Here is a 12,726-nt window from a genome sequence, read left to right on the forward strand (position 1 = left end):
TTTCTTTTTTATACGTATCTTTAAATATTATTATACAATAATTTTTAATTCACCATTAATGGTGTGTTTTAATTTTATGTTTTCCATCCTAATATAAAATTATTTACATCATCTTCCACAAATAAAATTTAAATATAATTATATTTAATTATAAAATCTTTAAATTCAGTAATTATTTTATCAATTGAAAAACATCATTCTATTTATATATGATATTAGTTTTTCTAATTAATATTGTTCCTAATTTAACTTCATTATTTATAACTTTTGATTTTCAAGTTCAAACCCGTTTATATATATATATATATATATATATATATATATATATATATATATATATATATAAACTCATTAAACAAACATATCAATAATTAAATAATTAAGTTATTAATCTATAAAATCTAATCTAATCCCATTAAATCAACAAAATATTTAAGAGTCAAAATTAAAATCAATATTATTCATAATTTATCTCTCAGTATATCTCACATAAAATGAATCAATTTGAGATAATTGTTTGAATTTTAAAACTGATTAAATAAGAAACCGTGCATGGAAAATCAATATATGTTCATACTATTTGCATTTGATACGTTTGGTTTCCTTACTTCGGATGCACTAGAACTTCTTAGTAGACTACAACGGATCATGCATATCAATGTTATATCCCCTAGATCTATGGATGTAATATTCAAAAGAATTGGCTTTACCATACAAAAGGGCTTATCAGCGTAACTTGTTATCCGTTTGCCTTCTCATTCGTTGTATAATGATAACTAAAATTTTGATGATTAAAGTTAATTAATTTTAAGTTTTGAATTCATATAGTTGATACATTTCTTTTTTCCAGATGAATGGAAAATCTCCAAGATGATATTTTAGGATCCCAATTTTTTTAGAAGATAATGATTGCCTTATTCAAAAACACCATATATATACTACCTTATAAAAGAAATCTTACTATTTCTATAAATAAAATCAATATAATAATAATATTTTTTAAGACATTCAAGTCTTTAAGCTTAAAGTACAACCAACTATTAATATAATAATATTATAATATATATATATATATATATATCTTACAAATAATAATGTTAGGGATACAAGTATTAAAAACACATTTAAATTAGTATTTCCTTATTTTTAGGGATTAAATTAGTATTTTCATCAATTTTGACACAACTTGTACTCCTAAAATATCTCTTCTCTGGTATCTGGTGCATTCTAAATCCAAAACACTTTTTTTCGACAAATCGTTTGAAATTTAAAAGCTCATTCAAATTGGAGTTCCCTAATTTTTTTGCATAAAATATAATTGATTGGAGACTAATTCAAATCTTCATCTCCTTTTCCTCTATGGAATCCACCACCACAATATTTTTTGGTTTTGGCATTGCACTTTTTATTTTTGTGAAACCGATCGATAATGGTGCAAGTGTTCTTAAAAATATAACATATCTCCGAATGGAACTAATTGTTTGAAAGAAATTATTCGCCGCCGCCGCTTTGCGCGGGCAAACGGATAGTGTGTGTGTGTGTGTGTGTGTGTATATATATAGACACACGATTACACTGAAGTGGTTATTATTACGATTTTGGATTGAGTCCTACGATTTACAGTGTTCTTCTTGAGCAATCTTATTCTCCAATTCTTTTTTCCAAGCTCTTACTTTAGTCTGTTTTCCTTATTCTTCTTTAATTTCTTGCATTTAGTATATTCTTATTATTTGTTATTATTGTGTTATTATTGAGAGGTCATGAAAAAATAAATCAATCTACTTTAAGCATTTTAGTTTCATTCATTTAGTTACAGAAACAAAATTATACCATTTATATCGATTTTTTAATGTGTTGACCTATATTTGTCAAGAAAAAACCATAAAAGTCATTTTATGCATGATGACAAAGCTAGTGGAACCGGCCAAAAGCAGGATAAAGAAGTTTTTATTTGTTACACATCAACTTGCATGAACAAAGATGTATATGTTGTTCCAAGGTTTTCAGTAACTCTTTTATACATATTATTATAATTTTCGATTAAATTTTCTAATTTTATATTATCGATACAGTACAAGACTTTACTAGTATGGTGTCACTTACGTTATTTGATTGTGACACAAAGAAACTTCTGGAAAAAAAACACACAAGAGTTGCTTCAAAAGTTTAATGAGATTATTGATATTAACTTCATTTACATAAAACGAATTTTACTTTTTGTCTGTATATTTTTATAACCGTTAAAATTTTCATTTTTAGGAGGGTAATATGAAGATTTATCTGTTTGCTTTGAAATTACTTTTGGATAAAAATTTGGCGTTTAAAATTCAAATTTCTCATTATAATTTGAAGAACACTGTTGATGGTTATGAATCTCAAACTTCAATGTTCATAATAAAATCACTGTTGAATTTGAAAATTTTAACATCGAACAGGTAACATTATTTTACGAACATACTACAAACACTACACTTATTAGATTCGTTTTTTTATATTTTAGTTGATCAACCAACATATTTTTATGTACTACAAATATAGGCGTCGTAATCCGATTCGTTTAACGTTTTATCAGCGAAATTTGGATGTCAAGACACATTAAATTTAAAGGTTTTAATTAAATCTAATATTTTAAATACTTTAAAATATCATTAACTTTTAAATTGACATATGAGTTTATTTTCTACATTTAGGATGCAGTTTCGTTTACTGGTGATAACGCCACACTCCCTTCGAATCTTGATAAAAGTACTGCAACAAGTCCACTAACTAAGTGGACATCCTTTAAAAAAGTGTTTAGACATGAAGAATAAAATCACAACTTGGAAGATATTTACGATGTTGATAATCTAAAAATAATGTCATCAACCAAACGATCATTAACATCAATGACAGATCGTACTTCTGGAGAAGGCAAACCAAAACTGTTAATTCCAAAGAAAGAAAAATAATATATGATTTTCATGATTTTATATAAGTAGTTGGGTGATTTGAGTACGGTTGATTTCATATTATGTTTACATACTATTTGGTTTTTGGGTTTGTTTTTGATTACTTTGTTTCATACTATTCGTTTTTTGGGTTAGAATTTTGATCATTTAAATACAATTTGGGTTTTGTGAAATGATCATTTAAATACATTTTGGGTTTTGTGAAATGTTGAATTATTCATCTGTTTACCTTTTGGGTTTGAACTCATATGAATTTATAGTTTTAATTATTTTTTACTCTATTATTCAATTTGAATGTGAATTTGTCAGCATTGTTACAATGTTATTAATTACAACTTCAATATAAATATTAGCAAACTACAACCTTTTATGAAATTATAAACTTTTACAAATATTTTAACCGTTCTTAAACAATTATTTATATTTCCTTATGAATTTATTGATAAATTTATTAGTAAACATTTACCATTGAAATATTATTATTTTTTAGATATTAATGATATCCACAATTTTACAGATTTAAATAATAAAACTCATTACAATGACGATAGAGAGAGGCGAATGCTAAGACATTTGCATTTCTTTATTGGAAATGGAACTTCCCTAACGATGGTTTATGGACCAGCTTTCGTGCACCGACTAATCCTCCGCTACGAACATGAGGTTATGCCTCATGCCCTGGAGTCACTGCAGGCGAACCTCCATGGCCATAGAGGCTGAGTAGTGTCATGATTTGAACATGGGGTCAATAGGTTATCCACCATATCTTCCACATGTCTTACTAAGTCACAACAACCCAAGTGTAATACATTTACATTTACAACATAGAAGATTGAATTCTATGTTAAAAAAAAAAAAAAAAAAAAAAAAAAAAAAAAAAAAAACACTTTATTTCATCATCTAAAATAATAAATATTTTTTATTGTGTTTCACTTATACCTTTTCCACCCTTAGATCAAATTGTTTATGTCATATTGACCAATGTTTAGTCAAACATGTTGTCCATCAATGTTTCCGCTCAAACATTCACCAATTGTTGTTATCCCTAAAATAAATTTGAAATCCTCCCCAAATTAAAAGCCATAACGTATGCACTGACCATCCTATATGCTTGAAAATCAATATGATATATCTTTTTAATTATTCTATTTCTTTCTCAATGTACATCGATGGTACCAAAATTCATCAAAGGCAAAACAGTCACCTTGTATTTAATTCTTATTAATACAATAAATACTCCAATTTTGAAGATAATAATCGGTCTCATACATGTTAAATTACAATTGCTCGATTTCCAACTATCTAACTCAATAACTTTATGTAATTATTCTTAACCTTACCTTTTCCTATAATGTTATTGATTAGATTTACTATAACTAAGTTTAAATTGCAGATATTTTTACTTGAAAGTGATGAACATTAGTTGATGTTTTTATTGAAGCTTGAGGATGATGAAAAACTCAAGATCCCTTAGTGGTAATATCCTACACACTTGATAATTGATTATTTCGACAAAAATACTTTCCATTAACTTTGATAACAATTTTTTTGAATTAAGCATATTTTTATGTTTATAATTTTGTTTTCTCTACTCACTTGTACTGATCATCTTAAAGATGAGAAAAGATTAACCGTGTCTATATTGAAATGTAACAGCCAGATTTTATCAGGTATCTTGTTAGTTGTATTTTGTTGTTTTGTGAGGGGGACTCGGCGAGTTGGAGCTCAGACTCGCCGAGTAGGGACGCAGATTTGGACGCAGGATCGCGCCTGGACTCGACGAGTTCAGGATATGGACTTGGCGAGTCAGCGCTGTGTAATGAAACCCTAATTTCTCGGGTTTGAGACTTATTTAAAGGGCCTAATGGCCGTCATTTGTGCTCACCCGCCCCTTTAGTGAAACCCTAATCGAGTGTGAGCATTGGAGCTAAGTAGGAGGCCATTATTGACCTTGGAGGTGCCATTGTTGCAAGGAAAGGAGAAGAGCTAGCCAAGGGAAAGCAAGAAGGAGCCATTTCTGTGGGTTTGGAGTCCAGAGCATCACTTTTGTGGTAATAAATCCGAGTTACCTTCTTGTTGTTATTGCGTATCTAGATTTAGGGTTTGTTGAACCCTTTTATGGCAAGATTTGGTGCTCTTTTGGTCCCTTATGAGGTTGGAACCATAGATCTGGACCCTTAGAGGTCCAGAGTGTCCCTTTACCCAAGCTTTTTGGGGATCAATGGAGGCTTTGGATTGGAATCCTCATGCCTTGGGTCAAAAACGCCATTATTGAGTTATAGGGTGTGTTATGAGCACCAAGATAGGAGCTTTACGTGATGAATCAGTCGAGGGAGGCCAGATCTATAGTTTTTTGAAGCAGATATGACCTTAGAAGCGAGTTGGAGTGGTTGCATGGCATGGACTCGCCGAGTCTGTTCATCCGACTCGGCGAGTAGCTTGAAGATTGTCTTGGGACTGCTCAGCGAGTGGTCCAATCGAGTCATGGGTAGACTCAATGAGTCAGGGTGAGTCGGAGAGGGATGACGAGTGGACTGAGTCAAACCTGGACTCGCCGAGTTGTCCTTGAGACTCGGCGAGTTGAGTCGGGGTGGCCCCGCGATTCATTCAGGTGAAACTCGTCGAGTAAAGGGGGGGGGATACTCGATGTGTAGTAAGAGGATTTCAGAGGGTGGTGAAAACGTCTAGACTCGCCGAGTCGCCATGGTACTCGCCGAGTCCGGTCAGAGTTGACCGTTGACCGTTGACCAGAGTTGACCTGTGTTGACTCCTTATAAATAGTCAACCTTAGAGATACAAAGTGTTAATTAGAAGCATATAATGTTATAGGAGGATTAGAGCTCGGAGGATCGAGCACGAGGGATTTCCAGGATTCGTGAGATACCGAGATACGCGACGTGAGTCTTCTCACTATACTATATTACCTTGAGTAGGTAACCTGAGTTATGTGATAGAGTATTGTATGCTATGTATGTTATGTGTTGTACTGCATTATTTCTATGTGATTTATGTAGTGCATGTTTATCAGAGCTAGAACCTGAGGGTTCACAGAGATTGGGTGCACGGACCCACAGAGTTATAGCCTCGAGTGGCTAATATGTGTTATATGTGGTATTTTGGGGAACTCACTAAGCCTTGTGCTTACAGTGTTTGATGTTATTGTTTCAGGTACTAGTGACGACCGCGGGAAGGCGCCGGCTTGATCCGTACACACACACACTCGGAGTTTTACATTGTGATCTTGGGATTTTGTATTGACCTATTTTGGATAATTAATATGGTTGTTTGATGAATATTAATGGAATTATGTTTTATAAGAAAATTGAAAATTTTGTTCTGAAATTTACGGTGTTACATGAAAAGTGCCAAAAATATCGTATTGGTTATACCTTTCTGACATGATCTTTAGATGCTTTTGTTTTTTATTCGTTTTTGTGTATTTGATTTGTTTCTTCAAGAAATCCAGTTTTCTATTAATTTTGATAACAAATTTGTTGAATTAAGCATATTTTTATGATTATAAATTTGTCTATTTTCTATTGTTAAATCAAGTGTAAATGAATTTAAACAATGGTTAAATTTCATATTCTATAATGTAATTTATACACTAATTAATCAAATAATAGTACATATCTAAGTGGTCGGGTACCTCCAAGACAATAAGCAAACATGCAAATTATATGCAATTTCACAATATTGTAATTTTTTTTACCGTATTGAAATGAACAATTACTTCTTTCATTTGATTTAGACTCTTGATTACACATATAAGGTTGTAATAAAATAAAATTCTGATAAACTGAAAAAAACCGTTCGGCTAAACCTTAAAATTTCGAAATTTGTTGGAAATTTCGTTATATACCAAATTAGGCTTCTTTTTGTGTTGTCATGTTTGCTGATTTGACTACGTATGGTTCATTTGAAGTTCCATTTCTCTATAAGAATGTTAATGTTCATATCCAAGTGGAAACAATCACAACTTGTAAGCATTCTAAATGATTTTTTTCACTTACATTAATCAAAACTGTTATTTTAAGTGGTGCGTTCTCATGGATGCCACAACGGTTGTCACTATATAGACCTTCTAGGTTTATAGAAGAATCCTAGCGGCTTTATAAAGAATTTTGTTGCGTTTTCAATGAAGTATCACTCTGTCAACATTTTTCTCTATAGTTCTTTTTATTATTTTCGATATAGATGCGTGTCACGACAATAAGGCAGAAAGAGGTGTTAGTGACCATTAAAGATGAAAAATGTAATATATAATTTAAGAATAATATATAAAGTGTAAATTGTAGATTTATGATATTTATTTCGATGAAAAATATGTTGTTTGGTTGTTAGGTTACATATCTGGTTATTTTTTTATTATTTTTTTATAATTTGATTTTGACAAGTTTGATCTAAATTTGATAATTGAAGCAGGTAGGAAAGATATGTGCTAACGATTTTGAATTTATATTGCCCTATAAAAACCAACTGTAGCCTAAGAGACCATTCTCACATATCTAAGTAGGTCTTAACATTTTCCATAATTCAGCTACAAGAAGTCATGAATGCACTTTTTGAATCAATCCTCTAAACTGAATTTCATTTGTTAGTTGGATGTAGTGACCAAAATTCAAGATTTGTGAAAGTTCACTATTATTTATTAGTGTTAACATTTAGCAAATTATGAAACTAATATTATATTTTTGTTCATAACATGTTTTTTTTTCTTGTAATAATTTATTTGATCGGAAGATATGTATATATGATTGGGTGTAGCTTGAAGAATCATATTTTAATTTTTATAAGAAAAAAATACTTTGAAATCAACTAAATTAAAATGTCTGAATTTGATGATTATGGTTATGACAATTCACTTTATCTATAATGTTTATCGAATTTCTTTGCAAAATTTAATGTTGTTGGTACATGTAACAACTTATTGTTGCTTTTGGTTTTACATGATCAATATGATATGAGCCTCCATGGGGGTTGGTACACCGAACAAATTCAATTCATAAAGCTACTATATAACATGTTTTAATCAAGAAGTCGCATTATGTTGTGATAAAACAAAGACCACATAGATCATTTATGTTAAAAATTACTTAATTAAAAACTCAAATTGCTTTAATTTAAATATTAAATACTTTTATTTAATAAGTTTTGTTCAAAAACTCTAAAAATGAATCTAACTAACATTTTCTTTATATTAAAATTCAACCTAAGATAATGCCACCTATTAATGTGATATGTATTTAATTTACGTTCTCCGCGTTTAATGCAGGTCATAATCTAGTTACCAATAAACTAAAGTATTATTTTTACCTTTATTATATACGTATCTTTATTAATGGGTGTTTGGATTAGTTTTTTCGCTTAATGCTTATATCTTATTTGTGGTGGGAATAAACAATAAACAATAAGCATGATGAGGCATGCTTATTAAAATTAGATTATTTAGCTTAATAAGCTGGATTTTATCAAAACACTCAAATTAACTTATTGTGGGAATAAGCAATAAGTACCTCTTTTTTTTTTTCCTATCCAAACACCCCCTAAAATTTATTTTATATTTAAATTTATCAGAGTAATAGTTTACCAGTGTCATGTTTATATGGAAGCCGATACGGATTTTAGGTGTCGTTTGTTTTTTCAAAACGAAAATGTTTGAAGTATGTGGACCACTTTTGCAATCCTCTGTAGCAAAAGAAGGGGACCAAATAGCTACAACATGTAATAAAAAATATGTTTATTTTTTAACCTCTACAGACTGTTGCAATAAGTTAAAGTAATGTGTTAATAAGTTTGAAGCTGAGAGTTAAGTGTTGCACCATGCAACACACATGCAACAATTTTTTAAGTCAGAAGTCTTTGAAACAATAAGTGGTTAAAAATGGTTTTTTAAGAAATACAAACAACACCTAGCGTCGATGATGTATTTTTATGAGACAATTATCAATCTAGCCTAATTAACTAATTACTTAACTATTTTTAGCCAACAATTAGCAATTGTTCAAAAATAGCCCAGAAACCTTAGGTAGTTAGAGTGAGCTACTGTTTCGTCAAATGGTCTACTATTTCGGGTTAAGTATAATTTCTTGTTTTTTAATTTGGAACATCTAAAACTGTATATAACCTATGGTTTCCTCTCAATGAAGTACGGTTTCCCAAACCGTAACCTATGATTATAGGTAAAAAGTCTAAGTTTTTATAACTTTATTTTATTTTATTTTGTTTTTGTCAGGAAACGGTAGCTCATTGTCTTAAAACCGTAGACTTCTCCCGTTAACCGTTAGTCAACATTGGCCTAACTATATATATATATATATACTGCTATTTTTTTATAGGTAATTATGGCAAATTGTTGGTTTAGTCATTTTCTCTACATTTATTTTATATAACTTATTGAAAATATATTATTTAAAAAAAATAAGAATCGTTTAATATAAATATTTATTGTATATGTATAAAGTATTTGTTTATTTCATTTTTTTACTAGATATTCACTATTTGTCAAATAAAATTGTTTTATCGATCCATTTATTTTTATTCGTTTTATCATTTATTTTATATAACTTATTGAAATATATATTATTTAAAAAAAAATCTTTTAATATAAATATTTATTGTATATGTATAGTGTATTTGTTTATTTCAACTTTTTTTTTTGACCGGGTATTCACTATTTGTCAAAAAAAATTGTTTTATCGATCCATCTATTATACCTCGTTGGTTTGTATGATAACCAAAATTTTTGACTACCAATAATTTCCCTTGTCATTTTTATTGATTTAGATAACATATGATTACAATTTGTTACTATAAGTAGATGTTATCATACTAAAAGGATGCAAAACGATACAACATAGATGTCAAATAAGATTTTATCATTTTTATCAATAATCATGATGTGGTGATGAATTTACCTATGACTTTTTTTAATTTTTAAAATAAAATTTGTTTAAAATAAAAAACCACAGTCATTTTATATATATATATATATATATATATATATATATATATATATATATATATATATATATATATATATATATATATATATTAAAAGTGGGTTGAGTTAAGTACAGTAACCTTTTTGATGTTTTGGAGATTGGCCACAAAAGTTTTTCATATTGCACTTTTGTCCCTTGACCAATTGTTTGGATTAAACATGAAGGGACAAAGACATATATGTTATTTCACAAATATCCGTGGACCATGTCATCTTTCGTTTCTTCCTTCTCCTTCAACAAGGTATATAAAGTTATATAACCCAAACAAGTCATGAAGACCTCCATTTTCAAATCCAGAAAAAACAATGAACAAAAATTTAGTTGAAACCCATTCGAATTAGGGTTTATTTCCACCCTGGAATCTTTGCAAGAATGCGGAAGGGAAGAAACCATTTGGGTCAGCATCACCACGGGAAGAGATCGTCGACAGTTTTACTGGTACTTCTTGCTCTAGAGATCTTTTCACTCCCGATTTGGTTTCGTCAACGGTTCTTCTTCTTACCTTCGACATCACATCATATTCAAGCGGAAACGATTGCTTATGTACCTGAATTTGCGTTTAACTGGTTACTCTGGTTTTTGAGATGTGATCGTGCTTCAAATTTTGGGTGGTTTTTATCACCTAAATTCAACTTAGATAGTTTTTAGGGACGATCTGTTCGGGCCATAGGGGTTGAATCAGGCGAAGAGTATAAACTTGTATATACGGAGTATTAAAATTGGTTGTAGTTATATTTTTGTTTCTTTTAGTCCAGTTGTTTTTGGTTTTTTTACCTTCAGTCCCTCCATTGTATTGTAAGGCTTACTGGTTTATTTATTTTAAATTGTATTCTTTGATTCCCCTCTTTCAATGTCGATGGTGGAAACTGGTTAGTGGGATCACTTATTTCAATGTTCGTTGTGGATGTTTTTCTTAGTCCCAAGGACACATGTTCACTTTCTGCATATCTCTGGGTTTTTCATCCTTATGTTTCCCTCTATTCTCTTTTTTCTCTGTTTTTCTGTTTTGTTCAGGTAAGGTAATTGTTTGTTTTTTTATGTTGCAATTTCTATCAACTATGTTTCTTCTGATGTCTTCTGTTTGTGAATGTGAGACTGCTTTGTTTAATGTATGTTCTTCATACCCTGATTGAATTTGATTTTTGTATGTAATTTATGACGCTATGAAGAAGAGTGGTAAACAGAAAATTAGTGAATGTGGGTCATCTTCATATCCAGTTGTTGAATGTGGGTTATCTTCATATCCAACTGTTGTTGTGATTCCTCGCAAGTCTTGACGTCGTCTGCCTCTGTTTATTGTTCCTATGTATGACAATTGTGGGGATTGTGTTTGCGTGTGTGAGTTTTGTGGAGCATTCTTTTGGTATATTGAAAGGGTTGTGAAGGATTCTTATCCTGGGCATCCCAGGTATAATCAGTGTTGTAAATCTGGTAAAGTTGTTCTCCCTTATCCTGTTCCTCTACATCCTCAATTTCTCCATCTTTTTAGGAATAAGGCTTTTTTTGGCTAACATCAGCGCTTATAATAGCATGTTTTCCATGACATCATTTGGGGAGTACATAGATGATGAAATTAATAATGGGGTTGGTCCTTATGTTTTCAAAGTTTCAGGTCAAGTCTGCAATCGGATTGGGTCTTTATGTCCCCAAGATACAAAGGGTCTGAGGTTTTACAATTATATCTTTTTGATACTAAGAACGAGCTTTCTAACAGGTTAAGGGAATTTGATAATCCTAAGATGATGGATTTGGATAGTAATATCATTCAGTTTCTCACGGACATTTTCACTGCTCACAATGAATATGTAAGTACTTTCAAAACTGCAAAAGAGATGGCTGATGTGATGAATATGGAGTCTGTTTGTTTAACAATGTCCCTAATCACAGATATGGTCCACCTGCCCTAGTACTTTGGGATGCATTGTCTGTGGTGATGGTACCAATTCTAACAAGTATGACATTGTCATGGCTGATCTCCGCGTTTGAAATTGCGTAATGACACCCGTAACAATGCAAAGAATCTATCGGTGAATATGTAATATAGCTACCAGATACCTGTATTGAAGAAGGCCGTTTAGATTATATTGCAAATAATCAGGAAAATTTACGGTCTGACTATGTAAGCGGTCTTTATGATACACTTTCTAAAGGTGATAAGGAAAGCCGTGTTGTGGGTAAACATAGACTTCTCCCATTGACCGTAGTCAACGCACGTTGACCGTATCGTGGGCTATTTTTAGCTAACGTCTTTTTTTTGCTATTTTTTATATGTAATTATGGCAAATGGATGATTTAGTCATTTTTCTCTATTTTTATTCGTTTTATCATTTATTTTATATAATTTATTGAAATATATTGTTTTAAAAAATAAGAATCTTTTAATATAAATATTTATTGTATATGTATAAAGTATATGTTTGTTTCATTTCTTTTTACTGGATATTCACTATTTGTCAAAAAAAAAAAATGTTTTATCGATCCATCTATTATACCTCGATGGTTTGTATGATAACCAAATTTTTTGACTACCAATAATGGAGTGATTGTTTGCGTCATCATTTTATTGATTCATATAACATATAATTACAATCTGTTATTATAAGTAATCCGTCTAAAGGGTTGCAAAATGGTACAATATGGACGTCAAATAAGATTTTATCATTTTTATCAATAATCATGATCCGATCATGAATTTACATATGAATTTCTTTTTTAATTTTAAAAATAAAATTTGTTTAAAATAAAAAACTACAATCATATTAATTAAATAACTA

This window comes from Lactuca saligna, chromosome 2 (assembly GCF_052625555.1).
Source record: "Lactuca saligna cultivar CGN05327 chromosome 2, ASM5262555v1, whole genome shotgun sequence".
Classification (NCBI taxonomy): Eukaryota; Viridiplantae; Streptophyta; class Magnoliopsida; order Asterales; family Asteraceae; genus Lactuca; species Lactuca saligna.